The sequence below is a fragment of the Prunus mume genome, linkage group LG2, assembly GCF_029339155.1.
Source record: "Prunus mume cultivar Tortuosa linkage group LG2, ASM2933915v1, whole genome shotgun sequence".
In the NCBI taxonomy this organism is placed as follows: domain Eukaryota; kingdom Viridiplantae; phylum Streptophyta; class Magnoliopsida; order Rosales; family Rosaceae; genus Prunus; species Prunus mume.
The window spans coordinates 8,649,780-8,666,883 of NC_142699.1; the positions used below are offsets into that span (position 1 = coordinate 8,649,780).

General features: G+C 38.0%; 1 protein-coding gene and 2 pseudogenes across 2 annotated transcripts in view; 2 read left to right on the forward strand and 1 right to left on the reverse strand.

Moving 5' to 3' along the window:
- The window catches only part of LOC103319971 (BURP domain-containing protein 6-like), a 76,066-nt gene that overhangs the window by 38,831 nt on the left and 20,131 nt on the right, over window positions 1-17,104 (reverse strand). The window lies entirely within an intron of this gene.
- LOC148919554 (UPF0481 protein At3g47200-like) lies at window positions 6,347-8,422 on the forward strand (annotated as a pseudogene).
- On the forward strand, window positions 11,159-12,854 carry LOC148919555 (UPF0481 protein At3g47200-like; annotated as a pseudogene).

Below are 17,104 nucleotides of genomic sequence, written 5' to 3' on the forward strand. Positions count from 1 at the left end.
GGAACCCCAAGCTACTTACGTACCCTTACTGAGAGATCAAGCCACACGTAGTTCTTTCTATAAAGTCCCGATTCTGATAAAGTACGATTCATTATAGCATTACAAAACAATAGATGCTAGAATTTATCCCTTTCCCTTTCCTTTAAATCACAACCAACCAACATAATTTTTTTCAAACATCTTTCTTTCCCAATATAACATAACAATCCTTTATTCATCTCCATGTTATTTTATAATCTTCCCATATGCCAGAAAATTCAACATCACGTATGGGAAGTGTCTCACACGCCGAAAAATCTAACGCCACATGTGAGACCATCGAATCATATATTCTTCTCATAAGCCAGAAAATCCAACACCACGTATGAGGTCTGTCTCACGCCGGAAATCCAACGCCACGTGAGACCTAATAAATCACAAAATCTCCCCATACGCCGGAAAATCCAACGCCACGTATGGGGTCTGTCTCATGCCGGAAAATTCAACGCCACTTGAGACCTAATAATCACATCCAAGCCCATGACGCCCTTTCACAACTTACCAAATCACTTTACCCATACTCATCTAACCCATCACTTCAATTATTAACCTAACATCCAAGAGCTTTCATACACTAATATAAAACACTCACAGTCCCCAAGTTTAAAGCAATAAATTAATCCCGTAATCCCACGTAATCAACTTAACTCAAATAGCAATCATTCTAGTACTCCTCGAAGGGTGAAGCTACCTCAGAAGGCTCACGGTCACTCGAGGGGTCAAACTATCAAACTTGGTCCAAGGGGCCCATGGGGCCTACGACCTCCGATTTTCGATCTGAAAGTTCCTATGGGTCCCACAAGGTTTAGAATACACATCCTGCAAGTTTGGTCCTGATCGAACGATTGGATTGCTTGCAATCGCACAATCGGACGGTTATTATAAAACACAAACTTCAAGTTATTAAATCAGAACATCTGGGGCTCCAATCCACGATCCGTGAATTCCTACATGATCCTAGGAATGTCTAGATTGACATATATTAAATTAAGACTATCCAACGGTTCAAACCTATCGAACTCGGATAATGCGTAATAGGCGATATCCATTCGAGACTCAAATGGTATCCAAATTGAAATCCGAGCAAACCTATGCACTCGTGAGGACCAGGAGATTACGTCGGGACACAATGCCATTTTTCTACAATGCCCACGTGTTGGCAACGCATGAGTGTCCAAAGCGATTAAACTTCGCCTTAAAATCTCAAAATCATGGCTCGAGACTCATTCCTTAGGTATAACACCCTATTTGGAACCACTTTTATTCTTGGACCTACCCTAAAAAGTGACCGGAAGTGGCCGGAATTGCGATTCCAAAACCGGCCAAAATCCAATTCGAAAATCAATCTACCTAGGCTCAAAATTGATGCAATCCTACCCAACCATCAGCTAGATTATGAAGAATAGATGAATTTCCATACCTTGATTGCCAAAAATGGCGGTCGGAGGAGAGAGATCGGAGCCGGCGAAGTTTCGAGAGAAACCGCCTAAAATCACATTTTCTTTGGGTAGCAATCGATGTTGGTGAAGGGCGGGTCTTGACGGCGCTGAGCCGGTCCTTTTGCATCGGTCCCGTCCACAGCAGTGGCGGTGGCGTATTTGAAAGAGAGAAAGAGCTGTCGTCGGGGAGAAAGAGAGAGTGCGCGGAGGAGAGAGACAGAGAGACAGAGAGAGAGAAAATCAGATTTTAACAAACCTTTTTCGCCAAAATTATGATTGTGCCACCAAGGGTATTTTGATCGTATCTTCTTCATTACAACTTCGATTCAAGCTCACTACGTGTCTACGGACTCATCTCCCCGTGCCATACACAACGGTACAGTCGAAATTCCCAAATTCCTTCCTTGTCAAAAAGTCAACTTTAAACCTAGTAAAATATTTCAGGGGCAAAATGATCTTTTATCTGAATAAATTAATATTTACTAATTTATTTAGGACCGGGTCGTTACACGACCAGTTAGAGAAACTAGCCTAGGACACACGTTTCTTAAAGAAACTTATTTTTCATTCACTATAGAAATTAAATATTATTAAATAATATAAAATTCCCAACACTAGAAGAAGATGATATTCTGTTCCATTTGTCTCCCTTCCCCTCCAAATTCAATATTCCAGCTGTGAAGAAATTCTTAGAAATATTAATTATTGAAAGCCTCTCATGATCAAGAGTACTGTAATAATTCCTAAAAGAGTCAGTTATTATGTATGTGTGATAAAGATCCTCAGGAATAAAGAATGGGAGCTGATTTTCAAGCATCCACATATCAGGCTGTACATACCTGAACATCCACGGTTTGTTTAATAAGCGGTCTCCTTCTTGTCCAGATCCTTTCAGATAGAACCTCAATAAGAACTCAATAGTGAAGGCAGCATCCACTAGAATGATTTTTACAAATTCATCACTGCTAAACTTAATGGGTTTGCATAACAACTTCTCAGTCTTGCTTCTTGGTCCCTTATTTATTTGAAATAGTCCTTTAAGCTTACCTTACTCCGACATATAAAATATCCTAAGTACCTCTTTTTCTGCTCTTCCATGGCTTATAAATGTTGACGCGAGTCTCCTAATTAATCAATGAGATTTATTCCCTTGATTAATTAAGGGATTTACTTTCCTATTCTATATAGTTGACAAATCATTGTATAATTAGGAGATATTATCATAATTGATTACTGTATCTATTTCCTTGTAAAGCACTCATGTAAACTCCTATATATACCTCCTTATGGAAAGAATAAAACTCAATCTAAAGTATTCAAACCATATTCATATTTTAGCATGGTATCAGAGCAATCGATCATTGGTTGTCTCTAAACTCTCATATCAAATTTCTCATATTCAAACCCAAACCCTAAAGCAAATTCCTCATATTTAAATTCCCCAAATCCAAATCCCTTAAATCTAAATTCCTCAAATCCTCTTATCAAAATCTCTAAACACATACCTCCCAAATCCAATTCCTACATCAATTCCTACATCAAATTCCTCAAATCCCTTTCCTCTCATCAAATTCCTTACATTATCATATCACATCTTACTTCCACTGCGATGTCAGAAACTCCTACGAGAGGACTTCATCTCATTGTCCGTGATCGGGCAATGAACAACTTTGACCCAACACTCACACAACAAAATATCTTCCACGGTTGTCCATGCGCCTCCGGTTTCGATGGAAGATGTCATTTGTATTTTTACACGAATGAAATTTAGTAGTAGAAAATCTTGTGTGGAAAGTGAAAAATATTCGAAGGATATGAATTTGTATGAAGATTTGGTGTGGGAAGTGAATAATATTGGTAGGTATTTATAGAAAAAGTTTCCATAATTTGTTGATTTTTTTTAGCCAAAAAATGGACAGCTGTTAGTTTTGACAAGATTTTTGGATCGGAGGCTCCTGGAGAAGTCATGTGGCTTGTAGCCGTTGGTTTTTGGCAGCTATGGATCAACACAAGAAATCCAAAGAAAATTTATCATTGGCACGTGCATTGCAACGGTAAAATTTTTTTGAAATTCTTTCCTTGACATCAGCCTGACCCGAAGGCAAGGTGACGGGCCAGATCTCCTCGTGGGCTTGCCTGGGCTCGTGGGTCCCACATCTTGCCTGGGCTGAATCTTGCACGCTGGAGCTACTTCCCGGGCTTAGGGTCCCATGCTACTTAGGCTAGCCTGGCGCGTTGGAGATGCTCTTACAAAAGCTGTGTATAATGTCTTATCCAACTATGTGGTATGGTAGATCCTTATTAAAAAAATATCTCTAACAGTTGATATGTAACAAGAGACTAAACTATCGAGTCATTCTATATTGAGGGCCTTATATATGACTTTTATGTGAAGTTTTATCTATTAACCATTGGATCGTGCTAACCAATTTGATACAATGGCTAACTAATTTTATCTAACGATTAAGAAATAAAACCTCACCTAATAAAACCTCATCACCTAATAAAGCCTTCATTATAGAATCCGTACTAAACTAATTAGGTATTTTCTTTTATTGTTTAGTGCAGGTTCTGTAGGCCCCTAAACACAAAAACTAACTGAAGAAGACATATAAGAGGAGAGTTTGATATTGTTCATCATAAAATCCATTAAGAAACAACAATTTCTTTTTATCTTTTAAGTATTTGAATCTAGTACGAAACAACCTCATTTTTTTGGTTCAACAAAGGACACATAGAAACTCTGCACAAAGGACACATAGAAACTTCACCGAAACATAAGAGCAGATACAAAAGATTTTACTTATAGTCAAAAGGTATAGACAAAACCTTCTACAAAATGTTTGTTCCTTAGTTGTCGTGAGGCCTGCAATGAATTATTCAAACTTCCCCAAGAAGTGCATAGACATGTCAAAGCAAAGGCAAGGAAGCTATGAGGAGTTGACCTGACTTCCAAACCTTGTTCTTATATTGAAATGTAGCAGAAGAGCAAGTGCATTGAGTTTTTCTAGCTACTCATCTACCAAAGGCAAAAAACAAACTTGTGTTTCAATCCGTGTCAGGTATGATTGGTTTAGGGGTGTTCACATTGATGAAGAATACACAGAGTTAACAAAATAGAAAGTTCCATATAATAAATGGCTCCACTCTTAATAAGATCGAGGCCTTTAGGATAAAACCCCACACTTGCTAAATAGGTAGTTAAGTTGGGGACAATATCAATGTTGTCAATGGTGGGCCAAGAGTCGTCCCTTTAAAATCTTAACATGGTATCAAAGTTAGGTTGATTGGAAACTTGACTAAATAAATTACAACTTATGATAAGTGGTTCCACTCCTAAAAACATCGAGACCTTTTGTATAAAACTCCACACATACTAAATATGTAGTTAAGTTAGGGACAATATCGATGTTTCTAGTGGTGGGCCACATGCCCGTCTATTTGAAATTTAACATGATATCATAGTGGGTTGATTGACTGTGTCTGAATTGAGCTTTTACCCTTACCTAATATATGGTGTTCATATGTTGGGCTTGAATATTTACCTCGACTCCTTACACAATACGTGGTGTTTAGGTGTTGGGCTTGAATGATTGACTCTGATGTGGACTTAGCTCTACATGTGGCCCACTATGTGGTGGTCTCACATGAGGGGGCTTGTTGAAGAATAGAAAGTCCCACATTGGAAACTTGACTAAATAAATTACAACTTATAATAAGTGGTTCCACTCCCAATAACGTCGATGCTTTTTGTATAAAACCCCACACCTACTAAACAGGTAGTTAAGTTGGGGACAATATTAACGTTGCTAGTGGTGGGTCACAGACCCTTCTCTCTGAAATTTAACACATATTTCTTCCAACATTCATATGGACAGGGGAGTCCATATATCCCTGCAGACTTTAGTTCATTTGTGAGTAATCTGTATTAGTGAGTGGAGGAGAGACTTGGAGCAAAAACGATAAAAACTTCCAATGCCTACCTACCAACCTCGACTAAAATTAATTTCTCAGCGGTGCTGAGATTCATATTTGTGTGTCCTTCAAGTTTGTATGTTGTTCAAATCTGTTTTCCTTTTGGGGTTTAGTTGGGTCCCAAAGTCTCAAAGCCCAAAACGCAAAAACTAACTCAAAGTATTCCTCGGCCTAGAAACCCAATGCAATCCTCAAGAAGAAGCGAAACCCAAGGTCTCAAAGTCCAAGGAAGACGACATAAAAAGAGAGTGATATTTTTCATCACCAAGTCCATCAAGAAAATACCTTTTTTCTTGTGTTTTTATTTTTCTGAATCATTTGAATCTAGTAAGAAACAACCGTATTTGCTCCTAGAACATTTTCATGGAACAAGCATGGGAGACTCCGCAGAAAGGACACAAAGAAACTTCACCGAAACACAGGAGCAGATACAAGAGATTTACTTACAGTCAAAGGTATAGACAAAACCTTCTACAAAATGTTGGTTCTTTAGTTGTTGTGGGGCCTGCAATGGATTATTCAAACTTCCCCAAGACGTGCATCGGCATGTCAAAGCAAAGGCAAGGAAGCTATGAGGAGTTGACCGGACTTCAAAACAATGTTCTTATACTGAAATGTAGCAGAAGAGCAAGTGCATTGAGCTTTTCTAGCTACTCCTTCTACCAAAGGCAAAAAAAAAAAAAAAAAATTGTGTTTCAATACGTATCAGGTATGTTTTCAATGCTCAACACCTTTCTCTGTCTTTCAGAATTTTGCTATGTTTGCTTGCACATCTAATTCCTTGAAGCTTTTAAGTGTCTTATGTTTCATTGTAGTTGGAAATTGGAATTGAGCAGAAGGTTATGTGAATGTCGTATATAATTTTCTTCTCTTCTAATGGGATTTTGGTTTGTCTATGTTTTGACTGGAAGCATAATCTACTATCTGATATCATCACACAAATAATTTGCTTTATTAGAAGCTCCAATAAGTTGAGGGAAAATAAAGAAAGATATATGTAGGAAAAAAAAAGTGGGGTTTGTATGTTAATGTAAAATAAACTTTCGTACTGATTCACATGATTAGTGGGAATTTTTCAATCAAAACTGCATTAGAATCTTCCAAGAAAAATTACAAGAAAAAGAGTTGACCAGAAGAGTTTTGAATGAATTTGGTGCATTCAAATCGAATTCTTAAGGCACTAGTGTGGTATGTAAAAGTCTTTGTGTGTTTCGTCTTGTAGTTGCAATGTTTGTATTAATTTTCTCAACCATCTTGAAAAATTTGTTTATCATTGTGTCAGTGACTATCATTTCATTATCATCCATTACGATTGACAACAACAAACACATCAGAGGAAAATGGAAGGAAGCGATCAAGCTCCACATGATATTGAAAACCCTTGCATTCCATTAGTAACTTCAATGAGTGAGGAGTTGGATGGCTTGTCTCCTCTCTCCTCTTTGTGTTGCATTTATAGAGTTCCTGAACGACTATGGCGTGTGAGTTAAAAGGCCTACCCACCTCAGGTAGTCTCTATGGGCCCACTTCATCATGGCAAGGAATGCCTAAAAGCCATGGAAGATCACAAAAAGAGGTACTTACAAGATTATATACGTTGGACAAGGGTAAGCCTAGCGGATTATGTACAGAAAGTAAAAGACCAAGAAGCAAAACTGCGCAGTTGTTATGCAGAAACCATTCAGGTTAGCAGTGATGATTTGTGAGAATCATTCTAGTGGATGCCGCCTTCATCATTGAGGTCTTGTTGTGGTATCGTTTTGATGAATTGCAGGATGAAAATGACCGCATATTTAACAAACCATGGATGTTGCAGGACGTATGGCCTGACATGCGGTTGCTTGAAAATCAGCTGCCATTCTTCATTCTTGAGGAACTTTTTGACCCCGAAAAAATCAAAGTCTCTTCTAACAATAACAATATTGAGAGGCTTTCGATGCTTAACCTTTGCCACAATTTCTTCAAAACTCTAATGCATATAGAGGGAACGGATGGCAATATGGAGATATTATGTGCTTCTAAAGTAGAACACTTTGTAGATTTTTGTAGAAATGTGTATCTACCTCGACCGTTGGAACCACCTACTAAAGGGCGACTTGAAACTCTTAAACACACCCAGCATCACAGAGTTACACAGAGCAGGAGTCAAGTTTAAAGTGGGATCACCCAAAAACTTATTCGACATACAATTCGCTAATGGGATTCTAGAAATTCCAAAATTAGCAATAAGTGATGAGACGGAGCTCACAATCAGAAACCTCCTTGTCTTTGAACAATGCCATTGCATGGAGAATTACATAAACGATTATGTTGTCACCATGGATTGCTTTGTGAACACCGCAAAGGATGTGGAGTTGCTTGTTAAGCATGGAATCGTCGAAAATATGCTCGGTGACAGTAGTGGAGGGTCTACTCTGATTAACAACCTTGCAGATGGGGTCATTGTGGACTCTAATGACTTCTATTTTGCTATTCTTTGTGCAGACCTCAACAAGTACTGCAGAACGTCTTGGCACAAATGGCAGGCAAACTTGAGACAAAACTATTGCAACACACCTTGGGCAACTATTTCAATTGCTGCGGCTATTTTTCTCCTCATACTCACTTTTATACAAGCAGTGTGCTCTGTTATCTCTGCTCTGCCTTCTAAGTGTTGAGAGTAAGTCTCTCCTTAGCCGTTTTCTCCTTGTCATTTCCTTTTGGTCCTCCACATGACGCGAGCTGGGTTTGTCACCAGCCTGGTGGTGTAAGAGAGCTGGAGAAAGAAAAAGTTAGTGTATATGTAGAAAATATAGCCTCTGTTGTCAGTGAAAGTGAGCTGTGTGTGCATGTAGAGTGATGGAAGCGATGTGGTTGTTTTATTTGTTTCTCTATGCTTGTTAGGTATAAAACTGTTGAAATTTTATAACTTTATTGTTAATCAGAGAGCTGTTATGTTGGGTACTCCAAATGTAACAAATCATTGAAAATCTCATGTCGGTAGATACTACAGTCATTAATCTAAGACATCCTTCATCAAGGGAGGTTTTGTGCAAAAACTATAAGTGAAGCCCCTATTTCATACACATGAAATACATTTTATTTTTCTTCAAAAAAAAAAAAAAAAAGGCAATGCATATTCAAAATATAAGTGAAAAAAAGTGTATTCTCTATGATTTTGTTTCTGCATTTTGGGTGTGTGCAATTGGATCTAAAATTGACACATTACTATGATATACTTAGAAGACATATAATACACTTATGAAATATGCTAGCGTCGGCCGCATGTGGGCGTATGTCACCTTATTACAACTCTTAAGCCTTTTTCAATACTGTATATCCTGGACGGTAGATGACTGGACCTTTGCCTCCGACCCAAATGTACATATATTTTCCTTCCTTTCTTGAGCTTATAACTTTTAAGCCTCCAAGACTCCATTCATAGTTAATTTCGAACCCAGATAAAAAAAATTCATAATTGATTTATTGTTTTTCCCATAGATATTAATTAGGACGAAAAGGATAGAATTCTTGTTCGGAGGACCCAATACATATTAAAGCTAGATTCGATACACTTACACGGGAGCGGATCCGCTGTCTCCAAATTGATTGTCCTCCATTTCGCCCCACTAGTCAGCTAGCTTAACAGAGGGTTAACTATGTTAATTTTTTTATTTGGCAATTAAGAAAAATGTATTAACCAATAACTCATGCTGGGTTCGGGGGTGAAAAAGAAGAAGGGGTGAGGGGTCTGTTGGGTAGGGGATTGGTGTGGCAGTGGAGGGTGGTGGTCATGGGGGACTCGGAGGAGAAGAAAACGGCAGGTTGGGGGCGGAGGGGTGGGTTCTGGTTCTGTGGGTCCTTAGGATTTTTTTTTTCTTTAATTTTTTCCAAAAATATTATATTTTTTAATGATTTGACTATTAGATGATATGTTGGTAGGGAGAATTGGCAATAAAAATTAGTTCATGCACTTAATTTTCCAAAAAAAAAAGTTGAGGGTGCAAATTGAAAGTAGCGTACAAGTTCAAGGGGTTAATCAACAGTTAACCCTTAAGTAAAAGCAGGATGTACATGTGAAAATAGGACAATATATCAATTGAAGTATTATAGAGTAATTGAAGCCAGTGTCGGACGGTATGAAGCATTTTAGAGTGATTGAAGGCAATTTGACAATCCGTATGCTTGCTTTATTGTTTATCTTTGCATGGGAGATTCATATTTGTGTTGTTGAAAACTTGAAACCTCTTGTTTTAATCAAGAAATTATAGTTATAAGCTATACACATTTTGGTTCTGCCATCATCTTCAAAATTAACTTTTGCAGTTTCAATTGTTCTCTAATGATGATACAAAATATATTAATTATTTCTTGATTGAAGCAAATTAGTGCGGAAAAGATGATTTAAAATCAAACTATACTGGATTCTTGCTATACACAGTAAAAGAAGAGACCAAAGATTGATAGGGAGGAATATGCATGCTTGAAAAATAGTTAAAGAATATGTGGGAATTTCTTGCTCAAATGGTAGATCACCTCCACACCCACGGTAACAATTCCATTCTTGCCCCATCCAATGAAGCAAAAAGGAGGTTAATCAGAGCCTTCTCGCCATTATATAGTAGTGTATGTACATTGTAAGAATAATAACTTGAACGCGGGAGTACATAGCGACAGAGAAGAAACTAGAGGAGTTCTTCAGTCTGCAGGTAAGTTTCTCTTGCACATAATATTACTTTTTGTTTTCAATCCTTGATTTTTGTGACTACAAACTCATTGCATTTGTTATATAAGTATACTTGAACGTGTCAAATATGCACATAAACATGTAAAAGAAAGGCAGAACTATACTGAAGAAAAAATAAAGAAAGAAATTAATACAGTAGAAAAGAAGTATATGTTGTCACCAGCAATTCTTTAACCATTGATGACAATATCAATTTTTGAAACGAACATATTAAATTTCTTTTTAAGCATTTTACAAAGGGGTTTATTTTTGTCTTTAAAATTTTGAAGATAAGGTGAGTGGGGAAATAGGACAAATGATGGAAATAGTAGTATTCTTTTGAAAATCAAGCCATGCAAATTTTGTTGGGTGTGCACAAGTTTCATTGGTGACAATACAATTTGTGAAACAAACATATTAAATTTCCTTCTTAAGCAGCAAATTTGAAAATGAAGTTGAGCGAATTTTCGTTGTCTCTGACTTGTCCCCTTAGAATAAACTTGGCTTCTTTCATTAAAGCTTGAAGTTGCACAGTCCTACATGTACCAAATTAAGAGTAATTGCTCTCTAAAATCTAAAGAATCAATAGAAAATTTGTTTAGCTGTAGAGGTACAAACACTCAATTCCTTTCTTTCTTCACACTTGGAATTACTTTAACGGGGCTGTACCGTGTTTTTGTATCTAAGGTTGGTCAGTTTTAGATTTTGGCAAAATATATATCTATATATAGTGAATTCGAAGTTTGGCCAATAAGTAGATTTGGTTTCCACCTCTTATTCCATGCCAGGCAGCTTATGAATGGCTATATATATAATTGCAATATCCTGATTGTATTTCCTTGAACATTTTGATTTGGTTTTTGTATTCTTTGTTTTCGTTATTGGGAATGGAAAATAACGAAATGTTTCTTGATTGTTTTATCAGTAATTCAGTAATCCATACTCATCATTATTGTAATCTGTTACAATCGGAACACCACATGTAGTCAGGAGCTGGAAAATGGCAGGAAGCAATCAAGCTGCTCAAAATGACATAGAAAACCCTTACATTTCATTAGCAAATTCGATGAGAAAAGGGTTCAATAGCTTGTCTCCCCCATCCTCCGAGTGCTGTATCTACAGAGTTCCTCAACGACTACGAAGTGTGAATGAAAAGCTCTGCACACCTCAGGCGGTCTCTATAGGCCCACTTCACCATGGAAAGGAAGGCTTATGTCGTATTGGAAGAGCACAAAAAGAGATACCTGCAAGATTTTATAGGTCGGACCAATGTGAGTTTGGAGGATTATATTAAGAAAATAAAGGACCACGAAGCAAGATTGAGACGTTGTTATGGAGAACCCATCAAGTTTAGCAGTGATGAATTTGTAACAATCATTCTAGTGGGTGCCGCCTTCGTCATTGAGCCCTTATTGAAGGACTACTTCAAATTTTGGGATGAAAATGACCGCATATTTGACAAACCAGGTATGTTGCAAGATGTATGGACAGATATGTGGTTGCTTGAAAATCAGTTGCCATTCTTCATTCTCGAGGATCTTTTCGACCCACAGAAAATTACACTCCCTGCTAATGCTGACAATAACAGCATTTCTGAGGGGCTTTCAATAATTAGTCTTTCTTTCAGTTTCTTCGAACATATATTGCCTGTTGACAAATTGGAAGACAATTTGGATCAGTGGCACATATTGTTGATCTTTTCAGGAAAATATTTAAACTCTATCAACCGTTGGAATCAAAAGCTGGAGGGGAACTCCCATCATCCATACCCAGCTTGACAGAATTACTGTTAGTGTATAAGCTGTGAGCTGATTAAAGTTTAGCATAAATATGCCTTGTAGTTAATTGTGTATTCACTTTGGTAATTAAACCAAGTGTAGGGCCTTTATTGTAATTTGTCCAAGTGACATGTGGAGAGTGATCCATTAGTTTAGCATGATGAATGGTTGAGATCAATTTTACGGTTTTGATGTAATGAGCTACTGTGCATAACGGTGAGATATATGCACAGAGCAAGTATGAATGACAGAATATAGAAGAGAACATTCTCTCTGCTAATTTGCAGAGCATGATCAAATAGCTATCCATTTTTCCTCTCTTTCTTCTTCAGTAATCAAACAAACACACACTCAGAATAAAAAACCTCAACAATTACAGCACGCTGGAGTCAAGTTTGAGGCGCGACAAGGTGAAAACATATTTGACATACAATTCAGTAGCACCAATGGGGTTCTGAAGATGCCACCATTTCCATTGGGGTTCGCTACAGAAATAATGAGAAATGTCCTTGCCTTTGAACAATTGCATTACCCGATGAGTAATGATAATTACATGAGTCAGTATGTTTCCTTAATGGGTGGTTTGGTGAAAACCTCAGGGTATGTGGAGTTGCTTATTGAGTATGGAATCGCATATTCTGAGAGATATCTGATACGCGGAAAAATTGAGGGGTTTACTTCATTATTAATTAACAGCCTTTTCATTGGGGTTCCTATAGATGTTGATAACTTCTATTATATGCTCATGTTTGTGACGAACTGAACAAGTACTACAGCAAGCGGCGGAACAAATGGAAGGCGATTTTGAGACAAAACTATTTCAACACACCTTGGGCAACTATTTCTGTCATTGCAGCTGTTGTTCTTCTCATACTTACTCTCATGCAAACTGTCGCCTCTGTTGTCTCTGGTACTTAGGGCCCGTCTGGTAACGTTTTCGGAGAGTGTTTTCGAGAATATTTTCAGAGAATGAAAACAAGAAAACAAATTTGCATTTTCAGGAAATGAAAATGCGTCTGGTAGATTAATTAGAAAACATCTTCAGAAAACAAAAACAATGAAAATGTGTCTGGTAGTACAATTTGAAAATAATAATATGTGACTTATTTTCAATTGTATTTTTGCTAATTTCAGTTTTTTTTAATAAAAAAAATCTGCTATTTTTCGAAGACAAAAATTTATAAACAATAAAAAAAATGTATAATTTAACAAATAAAAAATTCTAATGTTTTTTTTAAGACAAACTATCTTATCTCATTTCTTTTTTCTCTTTCTCTTTGTTTCTTCCTTTCCCAGGCCCGTGCCCTTCTTTTTCCTTTTTTTCTTTCTCTTTTCCTTTTTTCTTCTTCTATTCCTTCCCAGACTTTCTTTTTTCTTTCTTCCTTTTTCTCTGTTTTCTCTTCTCTTCTTCTTCCTCTATATGATTCTTTCTCTTCTTCTTCCCCTCTTATTTTGTATTTTCTTCTTCCTCTCTCTGATTCTTCCTGTTCTTCTTCTCTCTTCATACCCATCCTCTCTCTGTTTTCATTTGTTAATGGTTGGTGGTGGTTCGAGGTTCAACTGGGTTTGTGGCAGTTATGGTTCGATTGCTTTGGTGGTGATCGTGCTTTGGAGGTGCCGGTGCGGCAAACTAGACGATGGGTCTGGATCGGGGGAGATGGGTTGCCACAGTGGTGCTCCTCAGTTGATTTTTTTTTTTTTTTGGGTCTGGTGCTTGATAAGTAAATCACGATCTCAGAGATTTTAGAAGAAGAAGAATAGCTATGGAGAATTTCAAAGACAAGAATCAATGTTGATTGGAGAAAGAGAGATGGAAAAAATGAATTATAGTATGGACTGAAACTGAAAACGTTGAAAACGAAAACAACATAATTTCGTTTTCAACTTTTGTTCATGAATTGGATTTGTTTTCGGAAAATATTTTTAGGGAAAACAAAAACGTTCCACCGAACAGGTTTTTGCCAGAAAACAGGAAATGAAAACAGAAAACGGGCCGTGAAAACGATACCGAACGCGGCCTTAATGTTCAAGTATTTTAGAGAGTGATTGAAGAATTGTTGTGGCCATTGTTTTCTTAGTTCGTGTGACTGTTGTTGTAAGCTTCATTCATGTGTGTGGCTATTGTTTAGCCAACATGCATGCACATTTTACCAAGTTCCTTCCTAGCCTGACGTTTTGGTAATCTTCTCCGCAACATTTTGGGTATCCTCGTATCCATGATCTTCAAAATCAACTTTTGCAGTTTCAGTTGTTCTCTAATATAATCCACAAGATCCCTTAAACTAAAAAAAATCGAATTTATCATTTCATGAAAAATTCGTATATTAACGTAGAAGAGTATGGGCTACTTGGTCATTTCATGACAGTGTGCTGTGTGCATGTAGGATGATACAAAACATATTGTTTCTTGACTGAAGCAAATTAGTGCCGAAAAGATAATTTAAAATCAAAGTACTGGATCCCTGCTATGCACAGTAAAAGAAGAAACCAAAGATTGATAGGGAGGAATGTGCATGCTTGAAAAATAGTTGAAGAATATGTGGGAATTTCTTGCTCAAATGGTAGAACACCTCCACACCCAAGGTAACAATTCCATTATTTTCCCATCCATTGAAGCGAAAAAGAGGTTCAAAAATATAATTAGAGCCTTCTAGCCATTATACAAGAGTGTCCGTATAGTCTGTACATTATAACAATACTAACCTTGGTGTGGGAGTACAAGGCGAAAGAGAGACTTCAATTTCTGCAGGTAAGTTTCTCTAGCACATAATTTACTCTCTTTTTTTCAATCCTTGATTTTGTGACAAACTCTTTGCATTCGTTAAAAATAATTAAAGAAAGGCAGAACTGTACTGAAGGAAAATAAAGAAAGAAAGAAGTATGTTGTGGGTGTGCACAAGTATTATTGATAACAATTAATACAGTTTGTAAAACAAACGTATTAAATTTCATATTTTTTTTTGTCAAAACGTATTAAATTTCTTCTTAAGCAGCACATTTGAAAATCAAGTTCGTTTGGGACTGCTTCTCTATGAAGCACTTCTGCTTATAAGTGCTTCTAGCAAGCGCTTTTATTATAAAAATGTTGAAATCTTCATAAGAAATCTAAGTGCTTCTTGGTAAAGCACTTTAGAGTGCTTTCTGAAAAAGCACATAGCAAATGCTTTTTTAGAAAGCGCTTCTATGATCTAAAAGCATAGAAGCACTTCTAAACTTCTCTGCCAAACGCTGTCAGCAATTGTCAAAAAATTGCTTTTAGCTATTCTAGAAGCACTCCCAAACATACCCTTACTTCTCCTTTTTATACCCTTTATCCCAAAGGTATAAAAAGGATTGAACTACAAACCCACTAATTAATAAAACATGCCAAGCCTTAGAAAGGTAAAGCCAGGGCAAGCACAACATGAACAGTGAAAGAGTCACGATTTTCAATTGTTATTTGTTTTGTTAACTTATCAATTAACTAGGTTTCACTAAATATGGATGGACTTCGGCAACTATTACTGCAACAAGCGGCGGAACAAATGGAAGGCGATTTTGAAGCAAGACTATATTTGAACACACCTTGGCAACTATTTTATGTCATTGCAGCTGTTGTTCTTCTCATACATGCAAACTGTCTGCTCTGTTGTCTCTGTTGCTTAACTTAATGTTCAAGTCTTTTTGAGATCGATTTAACCAATGTTGTGCCTATTGTTTTCTTATAGTTCGTTTGTGTGAGTGGTGGTGGTGATATTCAAATTATTTGTTTGATGTAAGACCAAATATATAATTTTTAACAAATGTATCAGGGGTAACTCCCTTGGCACTGAGAGTTTGAATCGCTCATTTATATACAAACAGAAGAACCTCCACTTCCCTAGTTTATTTCTTTTGGCTCTGTGGAGCATACTTCTTAAGTAATTTTTGTTTACACCATAATCAACCGAGCATGTCCAGCCTCAAAGCGACTAGAACCAAAGGCAGACATGCCTACTCTCATGCCAAAGGAAGACACTCTTCCGAGGTGCCAAGCACCTGCTGAAACTCCCGACTGCTAAAGCTCACAAACTGCTAAACCTAATCTCCATGACACGTGTCACCACCTCAACGACTTGCATAAAGTCCCACATCGGAAATATACACCAACCTCCCACTTTCACTTCCTTATAAAAAGGGCACAATACACTAGTAAAAAGGGTAACTACTTTTCTACCTTTTACTATTACTCTGCTAAAGTTACCCCTCTTAGCTGACTTAAGCATCGGAGAGCTTTCGGTCGGCATCACACCGGTGTCCGAAGCTTAACGACTACTTCTCCTTTTTTTTTTCTTCTGCAGGTTAGCCTTTATTGAAGGTCCAGACCCTTTCCTTGCCAAAGGCAAATCCCCTTTTTCTCTAAGTTGACCATCTCCGAAAAAGAGCATCAACAGTTTAGCGCTGTCTGTAGGAATCGATACTTGAATCCCATTTTCTCTACCAGCCCAGCTGGCTCTTTCTCCTAGCCGGCCCAGTCGCCTCTTCTTCACTCCACACTCAGTTATGCCTATTGAGGATAGCCACGGGACTCAAGCACCATACCCCTCATGGGGTACCTCCCGAGAGAGACCTTCGAGATACCAATCTCAGGCAGCTGGAGAGCCTCCGCGCCAGTGTCACCAAGATGTCTGAGAAATATGACCATCTTCATGCTAAGAACGTCGAGCTCGAGCATGACTACCGCACCTGAAGCGTAACTGGGAGATGAATCAGGCCCAAGGCTCCCAAGCGTAGCCTTACGGGAACCTGGCGTACCCAGCCAAACCAGCCGGAGCACTCCCACCATAGTGTCCCAATCTAGCCTAGGCCTAGCAAGGGTAAAGGCCCCCTCCATCCAGAGACGATCAAGTCACTGCTGCTCCGTATCTCCCCGCAAAGGAACTAGCCCCATGAACCAACAAAGGTCTACGAGGGATTGCAGAGGACCGTATCCTAGACCGTCAGACAGAACCCCCTCTTATCCTCGTTAATCTCCAAGACCCAAAGGTGACACACCTAGGCTTCCCACCAAAGCCTACCCAACTACCCCCTGGAGAAGGTATAGAGGACTCGGAGAACTGGGGGCAGAATTACTTAGAATAGTACGATTCTTATCACACCGAGGCGTTCGAAGAACTTTATTGAGCCCATGGCCACCCACACACGGACCC